Source organism: Acartia tonsa, chromosome 8 (assembly GCF_053477335.1).
Source record: "Acartia tonsa isolate MP-2025a chromosome 8, ASM5347733v1, whole genome shotgun sequence".
NCBI lineage: Eukaryota > Metazoa > Arthropoda > Copepoda > Calanoida > Acartiidae > Acartia > Acartia tonsa.
In genome coordinates, this window is record NC_137267.1 from 32792319 (window position 1) to 32813854 (window position 21536).

General features: G+C 31.1%; 2 long non-coding RNA genes across 2 annotated transcripts; both read right to left on the reverse strand.

The window, feature by feature from the left end:
* Positions 1-8289: 8289 nt before the first annotated feature.
* Positions 8290-10986, reverse strand: LOC145325512 (uncharacterized). The gene is made up of 4 exons (XR_013881502.1): positions 10848-10986; positions 9700-9796; positions 9149-9203; positions 8290-8866 (listed from the first exon to the last, which is right to left on the reverse strand). It is a non-coding gene; the product is annotated as an uncharacterized LOC145325512 (long non-coding RNA).
* Positions 10987-17992: 7006 nt separating this feature from the next.
* LOC145326741 (uncharacterized) lies at positions 17993-18693 on the reverse strand. The gene is made up of 3 exons (XR_013881944.1): positions 18649-18693; positions 18202-18347; positions 17993-18078 (listed from the first exon to the last, which is right to left on the reverse strand). It is a non-coding gene; the product is annotated as an uncharacterized LOC145326741 (long non-coding RNA).
* Positions 18694-21536: the final 2843 nt, after the last annotated feature.

Sequence of the window (21536 nt, forward strand, 5' to 3'; positions counted from 1 at the left end):
TAAAGCCAGAGTTTGGGAAATTATACCGTCGAAATATTTCGTCGCTCGAATAGTAAGTAATGGCTAGCTCTTAGCGTTAATTTATTCCTAGGAAAACAAGGTACAATATTTTAAGAGACGCATATCTAAATTCGAGTCCTAAATTGCAAGTATGCCCTAAAAGATTATGCTGTACTTAGGCAATTTTGTAATAATTAGTTCAGTTTTACAAATTAACATTTTGCTTATATATGTAAGTTCTGACATAGGATTATATAGTAATGATAGATAGATTGATGGATAGATGCAGATAGATGGATAGTCAAATACAAGATAGATAGATATAATCTATTGTATTTAATCACTTCCTATCAAATGTATAAAATATTGGCTTTCGTTTCATTGCGCAAAATTGTAAAAACAAGAACGATTACGTCCAGTATTTTCATAGTGGCATGCACATGATTTTGCCAGGTGAGTGTATCCTTCATTGTTCAGCTATTCTATAACTGGGGCTTGTACTCGCGCGTTTGTTTATTGACAGCTTTTAAAATTTATAATCATTAGAGAGGGGGAATTGCACTTTAAATGGTGTAATTAGTTTGTTAAAACTATCAGTGTCCAAACTTTAAACTAATAATTTCAATCTGCAGAAGTGGTAGTTTTGTTTATTTTCATGGGGGATTTACAACAATTTAACGTCTATTGTCTCATCCCTAAAACTTAATCAGCTAAATTTTAGCTGGTCTGTATAAATCCTTGAATGCGATATTGTAATGAGTTCTGAAATTGATTCATTGGCCTATAATAACAAAGGTTAGGCAGGAGGGAGGGACGTTGGGCTGTCAAATACACTTGTACCCAAAGTTTTATGTTATCTAATTCGTAGGCTCAAAAACTTTGGGTACTTTTACTAATAATTACCGTATAATTTTAATATACAGATGTGGTAATCTTGTTTATCCTCATCTGGGATGTATATTGTATATCCATTTATCGTGCATTGCCTTATCTTATCCTTTAACTTCCCTGAAAAGCTAGGAAATATAAATGTTTTTGAAGATAAATATTGGATTTTAAAGATCAACAAATTCCTAACAGTCAGACAAACGGACGTTAACAATATGTAATAACTGAACAAATACAAATTGCCTTACATTGACGTTCTTCCATTTTACTTTATTATAGGAATACTTCGACATATCGTCCTAGGAATCCACGTAAGTGAAGTTTGCAGAGTCATTTCAAAAATTTGGGTCAAAACTATCAAATCAAAACACATTTTAAATGTCTTACTTTCTGATAATGACTAGAGTCGATACACTTTCTAAATTCTACTTAACTGTTACAGTAATCACCATCTAAAGTTTAAAAGCAAGAGGATAATTTTAACATGCCAAAATTAACTTAAGAATTAACAAAAACGTTTGTTTTTTAAGTTTCTAATAACAATTTTTGACAACATAGGTCATCCCAAATATCCTGAAAATCTAAATTTGAATTGGTAGAATCATACCTGTAACATGAAACATGCATGGACCGTTTTAGTTATCTTCAACGGTGAATCTACCTATAGGTCCATTTTGTGCAGGAAATTCTTGCAATCGTTAGTATATAATAACCGACAAACAAGGGTATTCAAATTATGAACAAAATTATCAGTTTTCAATGTCTTTTCAAAGTTTAATACTAATAGGAAGCCGTTATCTAATAACCCTTCCTCTTTCAATATTAGACTCCGGTGTTTTTGCATTTGTACATTTTTTACTCATAAAAGCGAAATAAAATCTAATGATTTCAAATCTTCGAAGAGGATTTCTATGACATTAAGGTATGATATAGCAAGTGAAGCAACTGTATTTATTCTGTATTAGGAAATATGTATGTCCAATTATTTATTTTACTTTTGCATCGGACTGTATATTATACTGGTTCCCAAAGTTTAATGGCCACGGTATCTTTTCCGTTTTGGGTTCTTTTAACGGATTTTGATTGGTGAGTTCAAATCGGTAGTGTTTAAACTTTTTAACCAATAATTTTGATCTACAGAAATTGTTTCCAATTTATCGTCCATACTCTAATTCATTAAAATCGCTGAATTTTTTCAACTTTTCACATTTTCCGATACTTTAATCGTTTAAAAAAAAACCTCTGCTGTTTTGATAGATACCTATATACTTAAAGATTGATTTGATGATTGATCATGAATTGAAATTATAATACAATACTAGGGGGTTAAAAAGGTTACATTGTGCTGTGCAGTTATCTTTAGAGTTATTATATTTGACGTTTATAAAAGCGAAGCTTTTCTATAATTAGGGTCTGTCCGTCCGTACGTTCGTCCGTACGTTCGTCCGTCCGTCCGTCCGTCCGTCCGTCCGTACTGATTGAACGTAACAAGGTACACTGTTATAAGCAAAGCATCTCTATAAACAAGTCCCAAAAATGTAAGTATGTCCTTAAACAGTATCATCTATTTATGCAGTTTTGCAACAAATTTACTAACAATATTGTTTGATTAATATTCTGCTAATTCAGTTCTGACAATCTACAAGTGTTAATGTTCGCTTGTCCTTCCATTTCAGAGGTTCGCTTTTATGGATGTTGTCATCCTTGTTGTAGTAGCGAAGAGACCTTATAACTTGGACAAATATAACTTCCTAGAAATAGTTATTATTCTTCGTAGAAAAATTCTGTAATATGATGCTAAACATAATTTTTCAGTATGTCTGAGGACCGTTTCTAATCCAGCGGATATTAATCGGTTTTGAAGCCATACTGGAAAAGATTTTTAAAAATCAAAACTCTGATTACTTGAAATTAAAAGGTTGCAATTTATTGACAATAAATGCCAACAATCATTTTCTTTGTATTCAACATGTTTAACAGTTTGTTATTATTTTTATCTGAAAGGGCTGAACTACTATGCTACTTATGGACATACCTATCCTTTTTATTTAGAATTAAGATTAATTTAAAAAGACAATTATACTTTTAATTAAATCTACTTAAAAGGATAAAAATCCGAAGGTACTCACAAATTTAGATTGGGGTTAGATATAAATCAGGTTATGTTAGCCCTGCAGCATTATGCTTCCCCCCCCCCCTTCCTCCCCCGCAAGGTTTACGGAAAGAAACTTCACAAACCAGGAGGAATGGTTTTCTATGCTTTGAGGGAAAGCACCAAAAAGTCTTTAACTACCAAACTGCGAAACTCACATTGCTATTATACTTGTAAATGTATTTCCTAATATAAAATTATTTTTAGCTTCGCTACTTCAGTTAGAACTTATCCCTGTATCATTTCCTAAAATGCAGGGAGGGAGGGGACAATGTACTATAAATAACACTGGTACCCAAAGATAATTCGTTGGCTCAAAACCTTAGTCCCTTTTATAATTTATTGAATATTGATTGATTGGTTCCAAACAAGCAGTGTCAATGCATTTTAACAACTAATTCTTATCCACAGAAAGAGTAATTTTGTGTATCATCATTTGGAATGTATATCAAATTATTGTCCATTGTCTTATCCCTAAACAGCCCGGTAAAATTGAAAAGACAGTTATACTTTTCAATGAACATAACACGACCCAAAAGTCAATTCTTATATTAAAACAGAGATTTTTTAAAAACAAAAAAAATAAACCTCTAAAAATAGCAAAGTTTTCTATATTTGTGATTTAAAAAATTGATCGCTAATTTAAGCTAGTTGAAATAGTCATTTGGATTTTTAAATTTTGATTGGTGATTTCTGTAATGATAAGATACAATTTAAAAATCATTTTAGACTGATGTCACTTTATCTTTGCTTTTGTTCGTTCTTGAATTGTCTGATTTGCTGAGCTTTGCTTGAATAAATATTATCAACCTTGTTATTTGTACTTTTTATTTTCCAATTCAAAATTTTTATTTGGCTTATTTTTTGTTTATTTGTTTTATTGTAGAAACATCTGATTAAATGATTCAAAATTGGCAAGATAAATAGTCACGATCTATAGTTTAGCTCAAACACATCATATTTTTCATACAGGGGTAACACCTATCTATTAGGAGCATTTGTATACACACGGCAAAAGTTCAGTAGATGTATTTTCGCCAGTGCAATTCAAGAAGTATGGATGTATTCATGACAAACTGATTTTAGCTGCAAAAATGACAAAATATTGAAACTCCCGGCAAAAGTACATATAATATAAAATTTACATGTACTGTCAATAATAGATCCATGACTTTAAAAAAAAATGTCGGATCTAAACTCAAACTAACTTATAGATTCACTAGCGGCTTCGCCCCTAGCCTCTAGGGGCTTTGCCCTAAGAGGTAATTAAAAAAATGTAGTACATGTGGTGGATCTTCATCATCTGCATCATCAAAAAAATTGAGGATCTTCATCTTCGTCATTAAAAAAAAAATGAGGGTAATTTTTTTTATTTTTTTTTTGGGGGGGGGGGGTTGGAGGTGTCCCACGCCCCAAGAAAATAGCCTAAAACCACATTAGGACCAGTAGGTATATTCCCTGAAGAGTATAATCCGATCGGTTCAGTGGTTACCGAGATCTTAAGGGACAGACGGACGGACAGACAGACATCAAGCTACTTTGTATTATAGACAGAATTGATACATCTGCGAGACACACAGTTGGATAGGGCTCGGCAACCCTAGCCACAGCCAACATCGGCCGTACGGCTTACATAAGATTTGCAACTTTGTAATAAGCCTTGCGGCATCGGAAGCCACCAAATCAGCCTCAATATCAGCAACACGGCTGACTCAGCCACCCAGTCGCCAAAATTTCCGCTTTATTCGACCGCAGCTATTTTATCAAGCTTATTCGGCAGCCAACTTCTGATATATTTGGTTGATGATTGCTGGCAGCTCAGTTAGAGAGAAAACATGTTAAAAATACAATAGAGGCTAAGGGTGAAGTCGCTAGTTATACGTATATAATAATAAATATATCTCTTAATTGTATTTTAAAGTTCCCTTTTCATGTCAATTTTGACCTTTACTTTTTTGCTTACATAAGAATACTTCTTCAATTCAGACAATTACATGGATTACAGAGATGGTTTGATGGAAAATCAATCAAAATTTTCTTGTGTAAAACTCTTGAGATTCATATTTACTGCTCAACGGGGGGATCTTTTTTTCCTATGACTAAGATAAGCAAGTTTGTCAAATTGTTAAAAAAATCTAGATAAATTTGCTTTACAAGACAATTAAGTTTTGAGTCTAAAAATGAATTAATTGCCCATTGTCCTATCCCTCTATCCCTAACTATAACAGACACAAGTAAATTATTCTTATAGCCAGTAAAAAAATTTTTACAAATGAACAGTTACAATATGAATATACTAGCGGCTACGCCCCTAGAGGCCTCTAGGATGGCGGGGAGGGTCAACCCTTCACTTTACATTACAGTTAAAAGAAACTCAACTTTAGCGAGATCTTAATATACACACGATATTTTTTTTGGTTGAAAAAGTAGAAAAAAACCCGCAAATTATTACTTAATTGGCAACTCTATTATTCATCATTGGAGATGTATAAAAATTTATCGTCCATTGTCTTATTCCTAAAGATCTATCATCTTAACAGATAAATGTTATAGAATCATTAGTTTAAAAAAATGTAAAACAATGAAGATTTTATCCATGAGTAGCGCAGCAATAAAGATAGGTTTCTTTTATCAAAATTAACAGAAACGTTTTGCTAACTTTAAAAGTTTAAATCATTAAATATGTTTATTAAATATATATTCTAACCGATTAAATTTTCCATATCCTAAATAATCAAAAATATTATTGCAACTCTGCTAGACTGACGGATAGACATACTTTAATTATAAAGTGCTATAGCTATTGAAAATTGTGTTTTAAAGCAATTTTGCCTCTTTGGGCGTTTTAGGTAAGAGGGGGAGTAAAGAACCTCCGATTCAAATTTTAGTTATGAAAAATGTTAAATAAATTTTTATGGGGGAAGGATAACTTTTTTCTAATGGCGATATCTCTTGTGAGGATGAGGACTAGTGTAAAGGAGAATCATATCGAGAGCTAGCAACAACAAACAGCAAGACATCAACATGTTATATTTATATAAGGATACTGCTAGGAACATAACCACACCCAAAAATGTTTCAACCTAGTATATTACTACTACTAGCTTACTATTCAAGAGTTTCTATATTTTGCTTTGCAATACTATAACTGTAGAATCACTATATGCTCTACCCTGTACCCCAATATAACTTTAGTATAGTAGTTCCACTTTAGAACCAGCCTCTAGTTGTATACATTAGTTAATGTCTGTCTATAAAAATCAAATCTAAAAGGATGGTTAAGTTATTTCAAAATTAGTTTTTTTTTCATGTTAAAACAATTTGGTAATTAGTTGAGTGTGTTTTTGGACTTAAATATATTTATTGACAACCAACAAACCCCATCCCCAACTTATTTCTAGCCCATGTGAGGTGCTCTAACCCTACGGGGCCTTGTTGCAAAGGGGTTTTATCCCTGGGGGGCTTTTCTTACTATCACTCAATCTAAAATAAAATAAAACTCCTCGAAAATATTTTTCTCTTAAAAAGTTCGTTTTGTGTCTAGTTCTGCCTATCCACAAAAAAGTGCACTTTTCTGATATAGCATCATTTTTAACTTCTTTAATTATGACATGGTTAGAGCCTGGGCTCTAAACTAAACTAACGACAATTAGCGGTACATTTACATATTAAACTACCCATTTTTACATATTTTTAGTCGTGTTTGAAAATGTTCTAATTTGGAATTTCGCGGTAGGAATTTAGGAATTTTGCAACAATATCGATTGAGTTTTTTATTTAAAGGAAGCTTTATACAAATTCCGATATGGTTTTATGCTATTTTATTTTCAAGTGTAGGTCTATTTTTTGCCATTCCTTACCCTTTTGAATGTAAGGCCCATAATAGTTATTTCTCGCATCGTATTATAAACGGCTTTACGCGGATATAGAATGTACAATTATAAGATTAAAACCAGTTTTTTAGCCCCGAGGTGCTAAAAAAACTGGTTTTAATCTTATGGTTGTACATTTTTATATTCGTAGAAAGCTGGATATAATACGATGTTAGACATAGTTTTTTCGTATGGATGAGAACCGGTTTCTATCCACCGGATTCGAATGAATACGAGAAATGTTAATCCTTCCATTTAAAGTATGTAAGGTCTTTTTGTCCGTAGCGAAGCATCTTGCTTACCACTAAACTGATATGGTTCTCCTTTAAAGAGAGGGTTCTCATGGGTCAATGGAAGGGTTTTCTCTTTTTTTTGGAAGGGTAACTTCACCCTTCTAAGAGAAATCAGCCCTAGAAAAATATTACTTTCCCAATATATTCTTTTCAACACTGAAATTGCAAATAAGGGAGGATCGACTCCACCCCCCTCCCCCCTTCCCCACCTCAAGTGCCGCTAATGGGCCTCTAGGGGCGTAGCTTCTAGTGTATAAAAGTATAAAAGACTGAATGTATATTAAATTATTGTTTATTATCATCTCCCTGAGTCAACTCAAAGATCAATAAAAGTACACTTCATTTGTACTTGTATCATCTCACAGTATCTACATATCGGGGATCTAAATGGACAAAAAATCCATACCCCTCATAAAGATTACAATTATTGGTTGAAACGTTTGGACATTGAACTAAATGAATTAACCAATCCAATAAAAGTTTTAAAAGTTGTTAGGCCAATTAATAAGAAAATGATATTATAAAACTTCGGGGACTAGTATAATAACCAACCCAATGTCCCCTCCCTCCTTGATCTACATCCCTTTAGATCCCCGACATAGACTAGTTTTCAATCTGGTCGAAGGAAATTTACAAAATTTCAATAAAAAAATTAAGAATACACAAGATTCTGTTAGAAAATTAAAAATCGCAAATTAATTATCAGTAGTTGTGCTTATGTTGCTAAAAATCTCGAAAACATCAGGTCAATTTTTTAGCAAGTTTTTTCCTAAGAGTCTCGCTAACCGCCGGACATATATGTATCTCCTTTCAATAAAGCTTCTTATATGTTTAAAGAAGGTTTATAAATATTTTGGGGAGAAATCGCCCCTGGAAAGTTACCTTCTTATTTTTTTACATTTTCTAAAAAACTAAGATATAAAGTAGAGTTTGAACCCCACTCTATAAAGTGCCCCTAGAGGCCTCTATGGTCGTAGCCACTAGTAAAAGATAGTATGCTGGATATTTACGTCGATTTGATTTGATTTACTACAAAACTATTATGATAATAACATTTCAAAGTTTTAAAAATAATTTATCTAACTATCTAAATTTATTGAAATAACTTATACAATAAGGTACATAGGTATATTGCAAAATAAAATACCAGAAAGTAGGGATAGGTCAGTAGGAATAAAAGTATCCTTTAGGGGTATTAATCATTGATCTATCAAAGTAAAATAATTTATTTGTAGAAAGTTTTTCCAGTATGGCTTCGAAACCGATTAGATCCGGTTCTCAGCCACACTACAAAAATTATGTATAGCATCGTTTTACAATCAATTCTCCACGAATATTTATATAAAAATCAAAAAAATAATACTAGTTCCGCTAGCCCGTGCCTTTGGCCCTCTGGGCTAACAAATCGGGTTTTAACCTTAATTGTAATATCCGCGGAAAGCTGTCTATAATACAAATATAATAAATAACTATTTTGTATTTTTCTATAATTTTAAATTTACATGAAAAGAAAGAGATTAGGGGGGGGGGGGATTGAGTATGAATTCCTCCCCTATTATTGACCTATCCGTACTTCCCTGAAAAAATACAGGTATTGTGACAAAGTACACACAGCCCATAAAGTAGTTTTATCTTCATCAAATGGCTACGGGCATCTTAAACTGAAAAAATAGATTATGATCAAATTTATAAGTTTCTGAAACGATTTATAAATTTCAATCTTATAAAACTATTTTTTTGTTTTCATTTACCTAACGTTAATGTGATTGTTCATTGTGAATTATTGTTATATAATGGGGAAATATTTTTTTGTTTGACAAAATGCATTGAAAAATTTCAGTTGTTCTTTTCATATATTAAAACTTTTAAAGCACAGTCCATAGAAGATGTAAATTTTGGATGAAAGATTTATTTATTGATTAGAATATTAATTTTAAGCTTACCAAATATTAGGATAAGAACAGACTTCTCTACCCCTACATTTTTTCAGCTCACATCCTAAAAATATAATCATTACTATTTCCATCCTATTATTCAAAGTAGTAAGGTTTTTTTTATCAGCAGCTTAAGATGTCAATAACCATTGTTCTGATTGAGTTCTCCTTTTAAGGAAGCTTCTTATAGGTCTTTGTTATAAATTAAAGCCTTAGAATGGTTTTTAGCTATTTGTTTTGCCCCAATACCCCTTTGAATAGAGAGCCCTAGATGCTAGGGGCATATTCGCTTTTATACTATTAAGTAGCAAGTTGAATATGTGTTTAGAAAGATCTCACAAACAGCTGGACACAGGGAAAACTAGATTTATTCTTCTTTAAAACTAAGTGAAATACACTATTTCTAATTTTCAACCTTTTTAAAAAACTAACCTAAAAGAGCATTGTAAAGACGTTCGTTTTGAATAAAAAAAAATGCTTGTTTGTGGTCCACAAACAGTTGGATGCAAATTGCAAATTTATCCAGGATATAGGGCTAGGCCAATGGACAATAATTTTACCTGGTTCACAATCGTCAAAGTCTGGTTGATCCTTATTATTTCTGCGGGCTTTTAGCAGTAGACACAACATTACTCTTTTGCTCTGCTGAGTTCCAGTCTAAAGTAGATATATCATACTAGAGACGTTATAAATGGCCTGAAGGAGGATGCCTTGACCCATAGGTGCAACTATGACGCGGATTTTATTTCAAGTTTTGTGGAGAGCGCAAGGAGCAGAAACGACACTTCGCTGCCAGGAAATAAATATATCCTTATACTAAAGTAACAGGATGTCTGTGTGTCTGTGTATCTGTGTGTCTGTACCGAAGGATCTCGCTAACAGCTGAACCGATCGGGTTCTCCTTAACAGGGTAGCTCCTTATAGGTCCCGGGAAGGTTTATAACTATTTTTTGGGGGGTGGGACACCCCCAACCCCCCCAAAAAATGAAAAATCCCCCCCTCCAAAAAAATAAAAAAAAATTTAATGTTTTTAACTAAAATTAAAAATGAGGGAAGAGGCACCCCCCCAAAAAAAAAATTTTCGCCCCCCCCCAAAAAAATTTTTTTTACTTTTTCTTTTAAAATTTAAAATAAGAAATTGGGTTATTAAATTTGACTCTCTCCTCCTCAAGTGCCCACTAGAGGCCACTAGGGGCGTAGCCGCTAGTATTTTATATAGTATTATATTAATAAAAGTAACAGGATGTCTATCAGTCTGTGTGTTTGTAGATTAAGATCTCGCTAACTGCTGGACCAATAAGATTCTCTTTTACAGTGAGGCTTCTCATAAGTCCAGGGAAGATTTAAGCAAATTTGGGGTAAGCTAACCACCACCTTCTTAAGAGAACCCACCCCCCCCCAAAAAAAAAAAATTAAATATTTTAACTTTAATTTAATTTGGTTCTAGGACAAACGTTGGAGTCCCAAACACAGGAGTGTTAAAATATTAATTTAATTACGTATTTCTATATAGATTAGGTTAGGTTAAGATATGAATGTACAAATAAGCCCCCCGCAGGGGTTATGCATTAAAAAAACCTAAAAGAAGGTCTAAAATAGGTTAGGTTAGGTTAGGTTAAGTGTCCACTCCTGCGTTTGTCATAGGACCTTTAATTTAACTTTTTTTTAATATTTAACTAAAATGTGAAGTGAAGTGTCGATTTTTTACCGCCAAAAAATCGCATTCATCAAAATCTTCATCCTCCAGGCCATCATCTGGGATATCTTCTTGACTTAAGCACATATTAATCATAGCAATCACAAGGAACCCAAAGATTATACTAAGCTTCATTTTTGTAAGTTTTATAATTTCTGAAAATAAATTAATAAATCATTATTTGAGTATTATTCTTATATAAAAGTAACAAGATGTCTTCTGTCGATTGTTGGTCTGTCTATTTGTACCAAGAGATCATTGTAATCGCTAACCCGATATGGTTCTCCCTGACAATTTAGCATTAGGGGAGGTTTAAAACTATTTAGGGGGAGGGTTCCATCAACCTCCAAACAAAAAATTGATTTGCGATTTTTTCTGGGATGTTCATTTTAATACATAAAAGATTTCTAGGTCCTAGTAAATTTACTGCAAAGGAAGGAGAACCACATCAGTTCAGCTGTTAGCAAAATGTTTTTTAAAGGCATTATTATATATGAAAGGATTATCAAAATAGGTAGGTATATGTTTTTTAATTTAAATTTATAACGTTTTGGGGAAAACTGCAATTTAAATATATTTTAAATGGCTAGATTGATAAGGTTTTACTTTAAAGGGAAGTTCCATAATTATCCTTAGACAATTTTAAGCTATTTTTCATGGATTCGAGACACGTGAATAAACAAACGTGCAGATTTTCCTATGAAAACTGAAATAGACACGAAACGATTGGATTTTAATTAACCTCCAAAAAAGGTTTTAAAGGGAGTGTGAACGTAAATATTTCTCATCTGATTATCAAATCTTAACATTTTCTAAGCACAGTTCACTACTCTGATCAACCAAAAACGTCCTATTAACAAAAATATCCAGGAATAATGCATTGATTTTATGGTATTTTGGAAGGGAAAAAGGAAAAAACAGGGAAAATCTGAACGTTTTTGTTTCTTATAAAGTTTGTAGGGATATTTAACTTGTCATATATAGTTGAAACAATTTACTTACTGTTAAGGATTTATTTTATGATATAAAATTGCCAATTAGATTTTTTATAACGTAGTAATTAGGTAATAAAGACCTATTTTAAATTTGTATTATTGACAAAAAAATACCTCACTGTCTACAAAGGGTTGAATCTCATAGGTTATTTAAAATAATAATATCCTTTTTTATTGTGTTGGACAATAAATAACCCACTTTCGAGAATTAGTTTACACTTTTATCAGACTGTTTATAAAGAAATATTGCGTCTTTATTATTTACAAATTTGTAATTAAAGGTGGGCGAGAGATGGGCCATCTAAAGTTAATTGGATACTAATAAAATAACCTGTTTCTAGCTTTGTTATTGTAATTGGTTTTCAATAAAAAATATTGCTTATTTTAGCAATTTCTAAGTAACTATACATTGGTTTAAAGCAAGGATTATGTTAAAAGTCAGCTTAACTGTTAGGAAAAATCTAGAACTATGTGAAAAAGTTTAATTTTAGCTATAATGGGAGAAAAAAGCAATTTAATGCACATTTTATATAATACGGAAAATTTCTTCCTTTCCCTTTACCTTATAAAAATCGTCGGAAGAAGCCGTTTTTTAAGCAAACAAAAGCGCGTTTTGCTCTATCTGTGAGATATTATGAATGAGATAATGTTAAGATTTGATATTAAGATGAGAAAAATTTACGTTCACAGTCCCTTTAAAAAGTTGATAAATCCCATAGTTTTCAGATTAGACACATAAATTTGAAAATTATAGAAAAACTATACCACAGTACAAATTAATTTAAATTTAATATGGGACCAATGCCTACTTAAGAGTGATACCTATCTCGCAGTTGAGTAAAGACTAAAGCATTGGTATTAGAAAATACAGGATTATATAAGTTCAAGACAAAGTTGTAGCCTGGAATTTACATACACTGTAAAAAATTAGTTCCTGTATCTTTTAATTCTGATTTCAAAGTTTAAATTTATTAGAGGTATTCCTGGGGAGAAACATAAGTGGTTGCATGAATCTACAATCCTTTCAGCGGTTTTCCTCAAGTGAGTTGAAGGTTATTTGTTTTTTTTTATTGCTTTAGGTTAGGTCATACTGAGTTTTAAATGGTTCTAATTGCTCGATAAGAACTTTGAGGCAAAGCATAAACTATATCTAAATTTCTGTATGTAAAGAAATGTGGTGCAAAAAAAAGAATATGTTATCAAACACAATATACAAATAAACTCTAATAGTTTTAACTCTAAGGGAACTCTAATCACATATAATCTAATACGAAATACAACCCTTCTGTTGGACTGAGTGAGAGAAGAAGATACTTAAAGAAATGCTTCGCAAGCTTAGACTAAAGAGATGATAAATGAGAATGGATTAGAGTGCAAACCTGAAGTACTATCTAATTTGTTCAAATTGTAGTCAATTTCATTTTTAGAAAAGATATTTTTTTACAGTGTAGAATAGTATGTAGTTTAGTTTATTTTTCTGATACGTACTAGTAATTATTGAGACTGGTATTTCAAACTTTAATTTCGCGATACATTTCCTTCACATTTTATTCGTATTAAAACGAATTAATTTATGTTTGAAAGAAAATGTATTAGCTTTGAGCGAAAACCAGCTAAACATTAGATCTCGCTAACTGCTGAACTAGTAGGATTTAATAATAAACAAGTATTGGGCTAGTTTACAACTAAAAATAAAAAAGTTTCAACTGGCAAAAAGATAAACGTTTTAAAAATGAAAAAATTAATAAAATTCTGTTTTTTGATCGTTTAAATATTTGTAAAAACTAATACAGATTGACGTCATTGGAATCGGTTCAAGTTTTTAAAAACGCAGCTCCTTTTCATATAGGTCATGTCCGTCTATACGTTCTGGTAAATTAGAGATATTTACATGATTTTACTTACTGTTTGACTGATTCTTAACATGATTTTTTCAACCTTTTTTGCAACTTTTATTTGCTATAACTAGCGGCCACGCCTCTAAAGACCTATAGGTGTGGGGGGAATGAAGTCGATTGCCCTCCTGAAAGAAAAAAAATAATTGGGAAGGTAATTTTTTAGGTAAGATTTCGTTGGGATGGGTAGTTCTACCCCACCCCCCCCCCCCCCCCAATAGTAATAAACCTTCCTTGAAACATACGCGAAGCTTCACTGTTAAGAAGAACCATATTGGTTCAGAGGTTATTGGGATCCTTCCGTAGAGACAGACACAGATCCTGTTACTTTTATATAAGTATTGGTGCGCTACTTGTGTACCTAATCATCCTAGTCTAGATGTGATGGGTGAAAAGAAAACTTTATAAGACAAGACAAGAAACTGGATTCCTGATAAAGTTGTCTCAAGTGGATGTTCCATGAGGTTGTTTTACATACTTATAAATATTTTTAATTTACTAATGAATAAGTTGCGCCAATATTGCATAATTTGGTGCTTTCTCTCAAAGTGGCAAGCAAGCATAGAGGAGGGTTTTTCCAACTGAAAAAATAAGTGAGGGGGGGGGGGTAGTTTTATTTCTTATACCTAACCAATGTTGGGGAAAGGGCGTACTCTTGCGTTGCCTACCACTGCAGAGTCCTAACCATACAGGGATACCCAGCACCCAATATACCTAATCTAACAGTAATATAACTAAAGTAAAACACAAATTCACGAAAAATTTTCCTAATCCCTCCTCCTAATTTTCGATTTCTTTGGTTTGTATGGATTGCTCATTAAATATTTTAAAAAGGCTGTTATCATTCAGGTATAAGGTATAACCAAGAAGTGAAATCCGTCTAAAATAATATTTGGGGGGCAAATGGAGACGTCGTAAATTTTACGATGTGTTGCCCCCCTACGACAGCTGAAAACCATGTATTGTATAGGTTTCATGATTTTTTTCGAATTAATTTCGTTTTTGGTATAAGCTGGTTATCATTAGTTTAACTCAATATTTTAAAGAAGTTGTATCAACTTTTTTGCTTTTTATTTAAAGGAAGCCTGCAAGGAATACTACGCTTTAACTGCTGAAAGACTGCCACAAGTAGACCCAATACCCAAAATTTAAAGCCTTCAGCTTCTATAACAAAAAAGTTCTAGGCATTTTAAACTGACATTTTATGTACAATGAAAATTTTGAAAGAATTTGAATGCTAATGTTAGAAATTTTGAAATTAAACTACGTGGCCTAGAAACAAAATTATAAGCTTATTTTTGTCATAAATTTAGATTGCCAGTAACTAATTATATATTTACAATAAAAATACCCATTTTTATAGTCAAAATCATTAAAAAAAATTAAGTTTAACTTGCGTTGTACCGAGTGTACTGTAACCAATCAGAAGGCTGTATCAGCTTAGCAACCAATCACAGCTGAGCTTGCAGAAGTTTCCCCCTTTGTTTCCGCTATGATGTTTGTTTAAAATGCAATTTAAATTGAATTTTTTTCATAGATTTGGACTATAAAATGTGGTGTTTTTATTGTAAAAATGTAATCAGTTACAGGCAATCTAAATTTCTGACAAAGATAAGGTTATAATTTTGTGTCTAGGCGACGTAATTTAGTATTGTTTTTTCTTTTATGAGCATCGGAAATCTTTCAAAATTTCCATTGTATATAAAATGCTTTTTTGAAATGCCTAGAACTTTTTTGTTATTAAAGCTGAAGGCTTTAAATTTGGGGTATTGGGTCTACTTGTGGCAGTCTTTCAGCAGTTTAAGCGTGGTATTTTTTGCAGGCGTCCTTTAAGATAGCTAGCCGGTCCTTTCAGTAAGTAGTAGATGTAAAATTTTTCATAGAATTCAGATATGCAATCGTTTTTTTTGTAGACCTCTTATTTTTTAAGTAATTTAAGTTTTTTAAAAAAATAATTAAGTCGGTTTTAAGGTACTAAAACGCAACAAAATAAAAGAAGAAAATAGCCAGTATAAACAAAAATAGTAAGATCTTTAATTTGACACCTTACTTTTAAAATTCTGTTGAGTAATTGTTGAAAAAATCTATTTTTTTAACCTCGGTTTAATCAAAACATTAAACCTAAATATTTTCTCATACAGACATAAAAATATGGGTTCATATATACCATTAGAATGAGAAAAATAATATGAATCCATTGTAAGCAAAATTGAAAAAGTTTTAAAAAATTGTAATAAAAAATAGAAAAAATAAAAAAGTTATTTTAAGAATTGTAACTACTAAACTAGCCAATCACAAATCGCAAAAATTGACGAATCGGGAAGCTTAATCTATAAAATTAACCTATAGAATTGCCAGAAAAAAAGGAGAACGTTCATACAATATATACAATAGATACTACAATAAATATAGTGATATTAAAGAACATGTAAAGAATGAAAAATTATGAACAAATATGCATCAGTCTGTTTATAAACTTCAAAACAATGCAGTTAAAAATACATTATTGTTTCTTGTGTTTAAAAAATATCTGCTACGTTGCATTGTCTTTTGTTTAGGTTTTTTTCAGGTTTGGTTTAAGCTAACCCTTTAAAGCCGAAAATTATGATTCTTAAAATAAACTTATTTTTTTTATTATAGTTTTATAAAACTTTTTCAATTTTGCTTAGAATAGATTCGTAATATTTTTCTGATTCTAAAGGTATATATGAACCCATGTTTTTTATGTCTGTTTGAGAAAATATTTAGGTCTAAAGTTTTTATTAAACCGAGGTTAAAAAAATAGATTTTTTCAATAATTACTCAACAGAATTTTAAAAGTAAGGTGTCAAATTAAAGATCTTACTATTTTTGTTCATACTGGCCATTTTCTTCTTTCATTTTGTTGCGTTTTAGTACCTTAAAACCGACTTAATTATTTTTTTAAAAAACTTAAATTACTTAAAAAATAAGAGGTCTACAAAAAAACCGATTGCATATCTGAATTCTATGAAAAATTTTACATCTACTACTTACTGAAAGGACCGGCTAGCTATCTTAAATAAAAAGCAAAAAAGTTGATACAACTTCTTTCGAATATTCCCTTTTTGAAATTGGTGTCAATCTAAACTATAGGCAATCATGTCAATGAAAGATCCTTTATGGTTAAATGTACTATTGGTTGGCGTGCGGCTTGCGTGTGTATAAAGTATTTGTACTATAAATCAACTTTTTTTATATTGAATCAAGATTTTCAGCATATATTTCTAATTTAAATAATTTTAGAACAAGAATAACAATAATGCCTTAATAATTATACAAATAAATATCATCAAAATTATCACAGCAATGAAGTTAATTATTTTTTATTTAATTAAGGGGTTTCCTTTTTACATTTTTACAAAATTTATCAATTTCAAAAAAGGCAAAAACAATTTTTTACTATACCAAAAAAGAATATTTTTTTTGTTATGCAAAATCACCAGAGTACATTATTTGAATAAATGAATAAGCTAGGTACATAAGTGTGTTGTAATTAAAGGTATGTTTTAGGTACACAGAGCACAAACCGCGTTTTTGGATCATGGACATCTCAAACTGAAAAAATAAACAGTTATAAACTTTGTACTTTCACCAAATCAAAGTAGAATATTTTTAAATATCAATAGTATTGTTACAAAAAATAATCAAAAAGTATGATTAACTTACAATATTTACTAAGTATATTTGCGATAACTTTTATTTAATGAAATCTTCCAATTTTTAACATGTACAAAACGGCCTGCTTACTTGCTTCAAGATCCATGTCAGATCTATATAGGAAATAAATGTCTATAAACGAGCTCAAGTTTTCCAAGGAATATATGACTAAAACTCATAGTGCTCCAATAATCGATAATAAACTCTCATTGCCCAGAACGATAAGACTCATTATTTTACTTTATTAAAAATAAATTCCTTTTTTTATTTCATGTAGCTATTTACCTTATATTGATGTATTTAATTTCTAATCATAAAAGAGAAAATTTAAATTTATAATATAATAAATTTAAGAAAACTCTGTTTTAAAAGAATTCGATTGTGGCGACATTTTGTGTGGTCAAATATTAAACTAAAATTGTAATCAACATCATTAACCCTTTAGTGATGGTAATGTAAAGAAAAAAATATAATTTAAAAAATCTTTTTAAAATCATTTAAATTATTAAATATTTACTTTCTTTTAGATAGTAATGCCGGGTGAGGAAAATAGATTTATTGAGAAATAGATATGCATATAGAAAACTAGCCAATAGGGAGATAATTATATCGAGCCAACTCTAGTATTAGGATAAGAGCAAATATTTCTGCCCCTGCAATCCTTCATAACACAGCCTAATAATATAAGTTAATATAAGATTATTTAATGATTATGTACCTAGATTCAATAAACATATATAATTTTATTACATTGCATTGAAGAGAAAATTTTGCTGTTTTTTATCAAAAAGTATTTACCTTCTTTGCACTCTGTAATCCTTGATGTCCTACTTCTTGTTCTTGATGAACTATCATACTGAGCGGGTATAGCTGAAGATACACTAATCAAGACAGCCATCAGAAACATAAATACCAAGGACAGCCTCATAGTGTTGATTTGAGTTCTAAATATAAAATTGGGTTTTGACCATGATTTAAACAATTATTTTCATTACAAATTATGTCTTCCTATTGCAACATACATATAAATGTAAATTTTTTCTAAATGAAATATAGGGTCCTGATTTAAATCTAAATTGTATTAACTAAACTGAATTATCTATATTGGTTTGTATACTGCTCTACTCTGATATTTAAAAATATGTTATGGGACTAAATAACTCTTTTGATACACTATAAATTTATTATTCTTGATTCAAATGAAGTAAAAGGGTAAATATGGATAAAGTTAATTAAAAGACATACCTTTAATGTAACTTTACTGCTGAAGATTAAATCTGAATTTAAAAAGAAATTGTAGATTGATGAATATTTATAAGATAGAAAAATGATAATCATTGACGTCATTATAATTGTTTCAAGTTTTTGGATAAAGAGAAATGCAACATGCAATGTGTAACTTAGCTGGATAAAGCTGGATGTTTTGTGCACCAGCTTTTATATTATGTTGTAGGGTCTGTATGAAAACTACCCTATCTAGACTTTGAAACTTGTTTCTCAAAAGTAAAATTTATGATCAAAGTGTTCATAGAATTACACCATAATTTTTAATTTTCTTAGCAATTATGTAAGTCAAATAGTTACATTATACAAAATTTAATAATCAAGAATGATAAAATTCAAAGGCATGAAACATGCTGAAAAGTTCTCATACACCCTTTGCATTGCAATTTTGATACAGGAAGGTGCAAATAATATCAATAATGGTACTACATTTTATCAGGGGGTAGGGGGGTTGAGTTTTAGGGTATGAGACAGACATTGTAGAGGGCTGTTTATCAGAATATTCAACATTCTGGCAAGTTTTTTTGGGTATAGTCCTTTCCACGACATATCTCCATAAGGAGCGATTCTTCGTATTTTTCACAGTAGCTTTTCTCCTATTTCTAGCCCCTGCGGGGGGCACTAACCCTGCGGGGCCAATTACCTAACCCTGTGGGGCAATCACCTAACACAATATAACCTAACCTAACCTAAAATAACCTATAAAAAGCCAATTTAAAAATACGAAGAATCGCTCCTTATGGAGGGATGTCGTGGAAAGGACTATACCCGTTTTTTTTCTTTAGAGAACTAAGATAAACATTAGATCAAGAAGGGTGGATATACCCCCCTACAGCATGCTACTGAGAATGCTAACTTAAGTTACTAGACTGTTTATTATTGCAATATTTCAAACAAGAGACAGTAACACATAATTTTTATGGGAAAATGTCTGAAGATTTTTGTTTTGTAACTGGAACACTTATAAAACTATTCATTATTCTCTCCCTTATCCTTTTTAAAGCAAAAGCATAAAGAATGTTATAGCTTTATCAATAACTAGCAGCTACACCCCCTAGAGGCCTCTAGTGGCACTTTAAATGTTTTTTTTTGTTTTCTTTTGGAAGGGTGGTGGTATCCTCTCCCCAAAAGTTATAAGCCTACCCAGGACCTCTGAGATGCTACCCTCTTAAGGAGAACCCGATTGGTTCAGCAGTTAGCAATATCCTTCGGTACAGACAAAAAAAACTTATTACTTTATATAATAGGATAAAAATCAAACAAGAATGTTTAATGGTCCAATTAATTAGATTTGGTTAAGATATATATATGGAGCAGGAGATTGTTTCAAGTAAAATTTTAGCAACATACAGATATTTTAGAAATATTTACCCTTTTGCCAAAATTTTATAATATAACAAGGATGACAACATCCATAAGTAGCGAAGCTCAATAATTATGAATAGATATCGAAAAAAAAATTACTAAAAAGCAGTTTCATACAATAAACATTAATTTTGATAAAATAGGAAGATAAGGAAACCTTAAAAATCACGCAACCTTAAAAATCACGAAAATCTAGGAATCGATCTAGCATCGCAATTTATCGACAAATCTTAATGAAACATGATAAAAATATGTAGAATATGAGCATATTCAATTCCTGATAATTTCAGCCGCAAATCATGAATAGGAATCGAGAAAACCATAGAAAATCTAAAAACCTAGGAATCAATCTAGCACCCCAACTAATATATAAACCGTAATAAAACTTAAAGAAAATATGTAGAATGTAATTTTAGGCAATCCCTGAAAATTTCAGCCCATTATCTTAAAAAGGAGTTGAGAAAATTACGAAAACATGAAAATCTAGGAATCGATCTAGCACCCCAAACAACAGACAGATGGACAAAATAATGTATAGATTAGATGGGCATATGTTATAAGAATCTTCACTAAAAATTTCAGCTGTCTATCTTTTCTAGGAGCCGAGAAAATCACATTTCCCCTATTTGTCTCAGACGGACAGACAGACGGACGGACATTTCGAATTATAGAGTAGCTTCGCTACTAATAATAATGATATTAAACCATCTTCTCCCCAGTAATTGACTGAGAGTTTATGAAAAGAGCAGAGTTAAATCATCAAAATGTTAAGATGATTTTTGTTTCTATAGGTAAATGGTATTTCATCAAATTTGATATCAAATTGTTTTGTACAAGTATTTTGATTTTGGTTAGGATAAGAGTTTTGAATTTAATTATGTTCAAAAATATTATTTTTTATACCATCATTCTTTATAAATTTATTTTCACTAATGTATATAATGTTACTATATACATACACGTGTTATAGATTTTAAATTGTATTTTTTTTAAACCACATTGTTTAGAGAAAATGTTTTTGTTGAAATCTTGAAGACTTTATAACTATATGGCTTTGCCCCAAAAGGTAATTAAAAATAATGTTAGGCATGTGCCTAAAAAAAATTATGTGAGTATGGAAATCATTACATCATCTATTACCTACCCAGCCAAAAAAATTGTGAATGGGTTGCAAATTTTTTGCGAATAAATGGCGTATTCCCAAAATATATGAGAAAAAAATTCTTTTAAAAAAAATTGGGGAGGGGGTATTTTTTTGTTTTTGGGGGAATGGGGGTGTCCCACCCCACAAGAAAATAGCCTAAAACCACCACTGGACCAGTAGGTATATTTCCTGAAGAGTAGAATCAAATCGGGTCAGTGGGGATTTCTCTCACAAGGGTGGTGGTACCCTACCCCCCAAAAAATATAAACTTTCAAGATCTTTTTTTTGTACAGACAGACACCAACAACCACAGAGATCCTGTTACTTAATTTTCAGGATT